Source organism: Chanodichthys erythropterus, chromosome 22 (genome assembly GCF_024489055.1).
Source record: "Chanodichthys erythropterus isolate Z2021 chromosome 22, ASM2448905v1, whole genome shotgun sequence".
Taxonomy (NCBI): domain Eukaryota; kingdom Metazoa; phylum Chordata; class Actinopteri; order Cypriniformes; family Xenocyprididae; genus Chanodichthys; species Chanodichthys erythropterus.
The window spans coordinates 32,246,524-32,254,875 of NC_090242.1; positions in this window are offsets into that span (position 1 = coordinate 32,246,524).

The window sequence follows — 8,352 nt, forward strand, 5'->3', positions numbered from 1 at the left end:
ATTAGCTGCTGAAGAGCTGTTAGTCGAGACATAACCGCAAACCTGCTGGTCTTACTCTCACCGGAGCAAACGCCCCGCTGCTCTGCGTGCGCGAGATTATGTGTGTGTGTTCACTGTCAAACATTTGATGCTGCTGTGTGGGGAGAAGCCTTGGAGTGTGTGTTCCTCACCCAATACTGCTTTCACAATATGTTTGTGTGTGTATATCCTGAGCATTAGAGTTTTTCAGAGCATGTTCGTTGCGTACATCTCGCATTGTCATAGAAACAGGCCCTTGCTCTTATTATGCCAATGGAACTTCTTCTTCAAACACTCTACCGATCTAAAGTTTGGAAGAATTTTGATTATAATTATTTTCTGCTCACCAAGGCTGCGTGTATTTGATCAAAAATATACAGTAGAATGATTAGAATGATTTCCGAAGGATCATGTGACACTGAAGACTCGAGTAATAATGCTAAAAATTCAGCTTTGATCACAGGAATAAATTACATTTTAAAACACATTTTAAATTGAAATAATATTACTGTATTTTTGAATTTTCAAATAAATGTAGCTTTGGTGGGCAGAAGAGACTTTTCAAAAACATTGAAAAAATCTTAATTCCAAATTTTTGACAGGTAGTGTTTACACTTGTGAATACAATCAGTGTGTGATGAGAAAAAAATAGTGATTTTTGTTTTCTAAATGGGGTCTAATTTGCATATAGACCTTTTAAGCAATTTAACTACAACTTAGTTTTATATACGTGTTTCTATGGTTGCATCATGATATCCCAGAGGCCACTGAAGCTATTTATTGATATTTGCTGTGTTTTACTTGATGTTACATTTATGAATCATTTGTTCGAAGAGCAATATGAATATGCATCTCTAAATCTGCATATTAAAGGGATAGTTCACCCTAAGAATGAAAACTGTCATATATTCACCCTCATGTCTTTTCAAAACCGCAAGACTTTCTTTCTACCTGACACAAAAGGTGATTTGAAGAATATTTATGCTGATGGTTCCATAAAATGAAGCAAAACTGACTGCTTAAAAGTGGTCCATATGCAGCACACAAGTTGTATGGACTACTTTTATGGTGCTTTATTGTCATTTATGGAGATTGAAAGTCACTTATGCGTTCGTTAAATGTAAAAGAGCATCCTTCAAAACATCTTTTGTGTTCCTCAGAAGAAAGTTATGTAGGTTTAAAGTAACATTAGGGTGAGTTAATGATGACAAAATGTTCATTTATGGGTGCACTGTTGATTAAGTTAGAGTCTTGGCAATATATTCAGGCTGTATAACATCAAATGTTTCCTTCTGTTTTTCTTCCTCACGATTGTTACTTGTCAGACCACTGTGTGTGAGGAGCACTCACTACCTGAATGTGAATTATTCTGCTTGTTTCAGCTTGTGTATCGCCCTCAGACCCTGTAGGACATTTCAGAGGCAGGTTTTGAAGCCATGCTGGTGGCCATTTTGGCTCTCTTAGCCCCGCCTTAAGCTGTACCCCGCCCCTCTTAGAGTTTGATTGAACCTTTACCTCTCTATCAATCACATGAGGTGAATAACTGCTTGAGAAAAGGGAAAATGTAGTTCCAAAGCAGGAAAACAGATGGTAGCAGAGTAATTTAAGAATGATAGTTCATGATTGACATGCTCTCATGTTGTTTAAAATGACTTTAAAAATGGGGAATATGTGGAAAAGATGTTTGGCACAATGTTTACTCAGCTCTTTTTCATACAGTGAAAGTGAATGGAGATGGACGCTGTCGAAAACCAACATAAATAGATTATTACCGTAAAGCACTATTAAAATCTGTTCATTTGACTTGTGCTCTACACTGTGAAAAAAGTATTTTTTGATGGTGTAAATAAAACAAAAGATTATTAAAGTATGTTTTACAAGAGAATACCACAAAATTTCACATTTAAAGGGACCCCATGATTTACTCACCCTTACGGAGCCCCGCTCATGACATGAAAAAAAATTAAATCGTGTGCACGTTTTAGTGAATCGAGGGAATGAAATGGTAAATTGTGCGCATGTTTAGTAAATTGAGGGAATGAATTAGTAAGTCATGGGCACAATTTATTAAATCAAGGGAACGAAATAGTAAATTGTGCGCACGATTTAGCCTACTATTTTTTTCCTGCATGTCATGTCCGGGGCTCCGAACACCCTCAAGCCATCCAAGGTTTATATGACTATCTTCTTTCAGACAAACACAAACGGAGATATATTTAAAAATATCATGGCTCTTCAAAGCTATATAATGGCAATAAAGTCGACTTGTGCCACGAGAGTAACCTCTGATGTATGATGTAGGAGTAGCATAAGATGCCTCTTGTGGTTCAAATGCAACAAACTCAAGCTCCTCTTCTCTTATATCGAAATCCTCCCACATTTCTCTTTAAAGTTCCCCTCGAATGAAAAATTGAATTTATCTTGGCATAGTTAAATAACAAGAGTTCAGTACATTGAAATGACATACAGTGAGTCTCAAACTCCATTGTTTCCTCCTTCTTATATAAATCTCATTTGTTTAAAAGACCTCCGAAGAACAGGCGAATCTCAACATAACACTGACTGTTACGTAACAGTTGGGATCATAAATATGTACGCCCCCAATATTTTCATATGCCAGCCCATGTTCCCAACATTATGAAAGGCATTAGACAAGGACAGTATTAACGTCTGGATCTGTGCACAGCTGAATCATCAGAATAGGTAAGCAAGCAAGAACAACAGCGAAAAATGGCAGATGGAGCAATAATAACTGACATGATCCATGATATCATGATATTTTTAGTGATATTTGTAAATTGTCTTTCTAAATGTTTCGTTAGCATGTTGCTAATGTACTGTTAAATGTGGTTAAAGTTACCATCGTTTCTTACTGTATTCACGGAGACAAGAGCCGTCGCTATTTTCATTTTTAAACACTTGCAGTCTGTATAATGCATAAACACAACTTCATTCTTTATAAATCTCTCCAACAGTGTAGTATTAGCCGTTAGCCATGGAGCATAGCCTCAAATTCATTCAGAATCAAATGTAAACAATATAACAGTATACAATACTCACATAATCCGACGCATGCATGCCGAACACTTTGTAAAGATCCATTTGAGGGTTATATTAGCTGTGTAAACTTTGTTTATGCACTGTTCATGGCAAGCGCGAGCTCCGTGGGCGTGGAGCTCGAGAATTAAAGGGCCAGTAGCCCTGAACCGGCTCATTTCTAATGATACCCCAAAATAGGCAGTTAAAAAAATTAATTTAAAAAAATCTATCGACACCTTAGACTTATATTACATCTTTTTAAAAAAAAGTTCTAGGGCACCTTTAAAAATGTCTTGTTTTAGACTTCTAATTTGTGACCGGTGTTTTGTTTTGCTCTATCCTCTGCGCTTCCGCGTTCGTCATTACGTCATGTGTTGGGTCAGAGATTACTCTTCCGTCGCAAATCGATGCGTACTGCTGTCTGCCGGAAGAAGGCCTTTGTCAAACCCCCAGAGTCATGTGGGGTTTTCTTTTATATTGGATGGATGCACTTCTTTGGCTTCAAAATCCCATTGCCATTATATAGCTTGGAAAGGCCAGGATATTTTTAAATATAACTCAGATTGTGTTCATCTGCAAGAAGATAGTCATACACCTAGGATGGCTTGAGGGTGAGTGAATCATGGGATAATTATCATTTTTGGGGGAACTATCGCTTTAATGCAATGTTACTTGCTGTTTCTGTGCAGTTGTTTGAAATTTACAAGCAATTTCTGAGGGAATTTTTTTTTTCCATACATAGTCTTACTTTCATTGCTCGGAAGAGCTGCGTGAACATTCTGCAAATGGCAGATTTTTAATTTTTGACTGAACTGTTCCTTTAATTTGCATCCCTCCAAGCAAACTCTTTTTCTCTGCCTTGAAAAGTGAAGGCAGTTGCTGGATCCCAGCTGTTATCTCACATTCAGGCTGCTTTTGTGAAGGAAAGGAAGCCCTTTCAGAGTTCAAATTGGGCGCATCTGTCACCAGTGACTGTGGACACTACGATACCCAGAATGTGTTACATCTTCTCTTCCTGTGATTTGCAAAGAGCATGGAGATGTTCCTACACCCTCCAGGATTAAAGAGATGCATTTGGAGCTGATGCTTTAAAGGGATAGTTCACTCTGAATTTCAGAAATGATCATTTACTCATGGCGTTCTAAACCTGTATGACTGACTTCTCTGCGACAAAAAAAGATGATTAGCAAAATGTTCCTCTGCTCTTTAGCAGGTCAGTGGGGACTGATGCTGTCCATCTCCAAAAGTGACCCAACAAAGCACCATTAAACTAGTTTATGCAACTATATTCCAAATCTTCTGAAGCCATACGATAGCTTTGTGTGAATATCACATCAAAATTTTTGTCATTTTTAATCTAATTTTCACTTGTTCTGTTTGACTGTATTTTTGATGGCTTAGTGAGCCAAAGAGACTCCTTTCAGAAACATTGAAAGTCTAAACTTTTGAACAGTAGTCTATTTCCTCACGTTTCAGTTATGAGACAAAGAACTAATGGCTTTAGAAAACTTTTTGGAGCTCAACGGCATTTGTCCCCAATAACTTTCATTATAAGGAAAAGATCATTGCAATTCTACAGAAATCTCTCCTTTTATCTTCCATGGATGAATCATACGGGTTTGGAACCACATAAAGATGAGTAAAATATGACATTTGAACTATTCCTTTGACGTTGTCAAATGTTCTCCCACACACACCAGCATATCCGGCTCTTCTTAGTTAAGCACTTTTAAATGTTACGTTTCCAATTTCAATTCTAAAGGATTTCTAAAGCCTCCATTATGATGTCGTCATCATCTTCTCCTGCATTTTGTCTCGTGTTTCCTGCCTGTAATGTTTTGTAGTTTAATACAGATTTAAGCAGCAATAATCCAGCATCCAGAGAGCAGAGGGACAGTCCAATGTGGCTGAACTCAATATAAGTCAGGTGACATGAGGGGTATGGGTTGTTTATTAGATTTCCACTGCGTTTGAAAAACACTTTCCCTTTAATTTAATCATGCTACTCTGTTTTGGTTCATTTCATTTCGACAGTATTTTCAATTAACAGCAGAAGAGTGTTAATATTTTTTGCTTCCACAAGTCTTTCTTCCTTTAAACATTTATGTAGAATAAAATGAAACTATTTTAAGATAAATAAATAGAGATATTTAAAGAGTAACGTTGTGCGTGTGTGTTATCATTTATTAAAATGAGTTAACAAACTTGTGAATGTAACAGAGAAACAGCTCACAAACCTTTTATAATACAGACTTCAGTGTGGGAAAGCAGCCTGTGACCTCTGACCTCCCGGGGTCACAGCTAGGCAGCTGCCACAAGAGGGTCTGTTCATCCCTAATGACAAAGAAATAGGGGTTCCTCTCATACAGACGCCCGCAGCTGTATGCTAATGTCAGCTCAGTCTGCTGGCTTTAAATCGGAAAAAGTTTTGTGGTATGAATTCAGTTCTGCTATTTATAGCCGAGATATTAATCCAGTCAGTATAACAATTTTAGGCCAAAAACCTTAATATATATAAATATCAGTTAGATATTTTAAATGTTTATGCTCACCAAGGCTGCATTTTTTTGATCAGAAAAACAATAAAAAAAATTAAAAAAAAGGTAATTGTGGCTTTTTATCTCACAATTCTGACTTTATAACTCGTAATCCTGACTTTATATCTCACAATTCTGACTTTATATCTCACAATTCTGACTTTATATCTCACAATTCTGACTTTATATCTCACAATTCTGACTTTATAACATGAAATCCTGACTTTATATCAATCAGTTCTGACTTTATATCTCGCAATTCTGACTTTATATCAATCAATTCTGACTTTATATCTCGCAATTCTGACTTTATATCTCGCAATCCTGACTTTATATCAATCAATTCTGACTTTATATCTCACAATTCTGACTTTATATCTCGCAATCCTGACTTTATATCAATCAATTCTGACTTTATATCAATCAATACTGACTTTATATCAATCAATTCTGACTTTATATCTCACAATTCTGACTTTATATCTCGCAATCCTGACTTTATATCAATCAATTCTGACTTTATATCTCACAATTCTGACTTTATATCTCGCAATCCTGACTTTATATCAATCAATTCTGACTTTATATCTCGCTATCCTGACTTTATATCAATCAATTCTGACTTTATATCTCACAATTCTGACTTTATATCTCGCAATCCTGACTTTATATCAATCAATTCTGACTTTATATCTCGCAATTCTGACTATATCTCGCAATCCTGACTTTATATCAATCAATCCTGACTTTATATCAATCAATTCTGACTTTATATCATGAAATCCTGACTTAATATCAATAAATTCTGACTTTATAACTCACAATTCTGACTTTATATCTCGCAATCCTGACTTTATATCAATCAATTCTGACTTTATCTCGCAATCCTGACTTTATATCAATCAATTCTGACTTTATCTCGCAATTCTGACTTTATATCATGAAATACTGACTTCATATCAATCAATTCTGACTTTATCTCACAATCCTGACTTTATATCATGAAATCCTGACTTTATATCAATCAATTCTGACTTTATCTCGCAATTCTGACTTTATATCATGAAATCCTGACTTTATATCAATCAATTCTGACTTTATAACTCACAATTCTGACTTTTATATCATGATATCCTGACTTTATATCAATCAATTCTGACTTTATATCTCGCAATTCTGACTTTATATCTCACAATTCTGACTTTTATATCATGATATCCTGACTTTATATCAATCAATTCTGACTTTATATCTCGCAATTCTGACTTTTATATCATGAAATCCTGACTTTATATCAATCAATTCTGACTTTATAACTCACAATTCTGACTTTATATCTCGCAATCCTGACTTTATATCAATCAATTCTGACTTTATGTCGCAATTCTGACTTTATATCTCACAATTCTGACTTTATATCTCGCAATCCTGACTTTATATCCATCAATTCTGACTTTATCTCGCAATCCTGACTTTATATCATGAAATCCTGACTTCATATCAATCAATTCTGACTTTATATCTCACAATCCTGACTTTATATCAATCAATTCTGACTTTATCTCGCAATTCTGACTTTATATCATGAAATCCTGACTTTATATCATGAAATCCTGACTTTATATCAATCAATTCTGACTTTATATCTCGCAATTCTGACTTTTATATCATGAAATCCTGACTTTATATCAATCAATTCTGACTTTATATCTCGCAATCCTGACTTTATATCAATCAATTCTGACTTTATCTCACAATTCTGACTTTATATCAATCAATTCTGACTTTATAACTTGTAATCCTGACTTTATATCTCACACTTCTGACTTTATATCAATCAATTCTGACTTTATAACTTGTAATTCTGACTTTATATCACAATTTTGAGAAAGGTCACAATTGTGAGATAAAAAGTCGCAATTAACTTTTTTATTTCATGGTAGGAACAAGCGTCCATGGTTTTCTATTTGAATATTTTTAAAAATGTAATTTATTCCTGTGATCAAATCTGAATTTTCAGTATCATTACTCCAGTCTTCAGTGTCACATGATCCTTCAGAAATCATTCTAATATGCTGATTTGCTGCTCAAGAAACATTTCTGATTATTATCAATGTTAAAAACATATTTGTTGAAAACACAACAAAATGACAGCAGTGAGAAAGCAGCGGCAGTTAAGAAAGCATCTGATCATAGCGATGTGGATGTTTTCACCAGCTCTGTTATTCACTGGTATCATGCCGACAGTTGAGGTCATTAATATTAAACTGTTATTATAGTTTGATCATAAAATATACTTGAGTATATAGACTATATAAATCTGGCTATGTGAGACTTTAGTTTGAATTAATCCCTTTTCTTTGCATGACACATTGATATTACAGTACAGAATAGCTCTCTTGGCATCATCCTATAATAAATCTGATATACAATAAACATTGTATAAGAGAGGCTCTCCGGAGAGCGTGTAAATGTCACATCCTTTAGATTTTCTCAGCAAAACCAGACCGAGTCTTTCACATAAAAACCAAGCTTTCATAGACAACCTAGGAAGTCGGGGAAGGTCTTGTTTTTGAAGTTTTGTTACATGCTATTGATTCACACATTGGCAAAACAAAAAGCGATTAATCTATAAAAATTCTAACATTTAGCCCCATATTATACAGGGCAGAAGTCATGTAAAATATGAGTACAGTGACTGTAAGAGAAAGGATTCTTTATAACAAGCATTGTAATTGATGCTGAATGAGATGTGTTA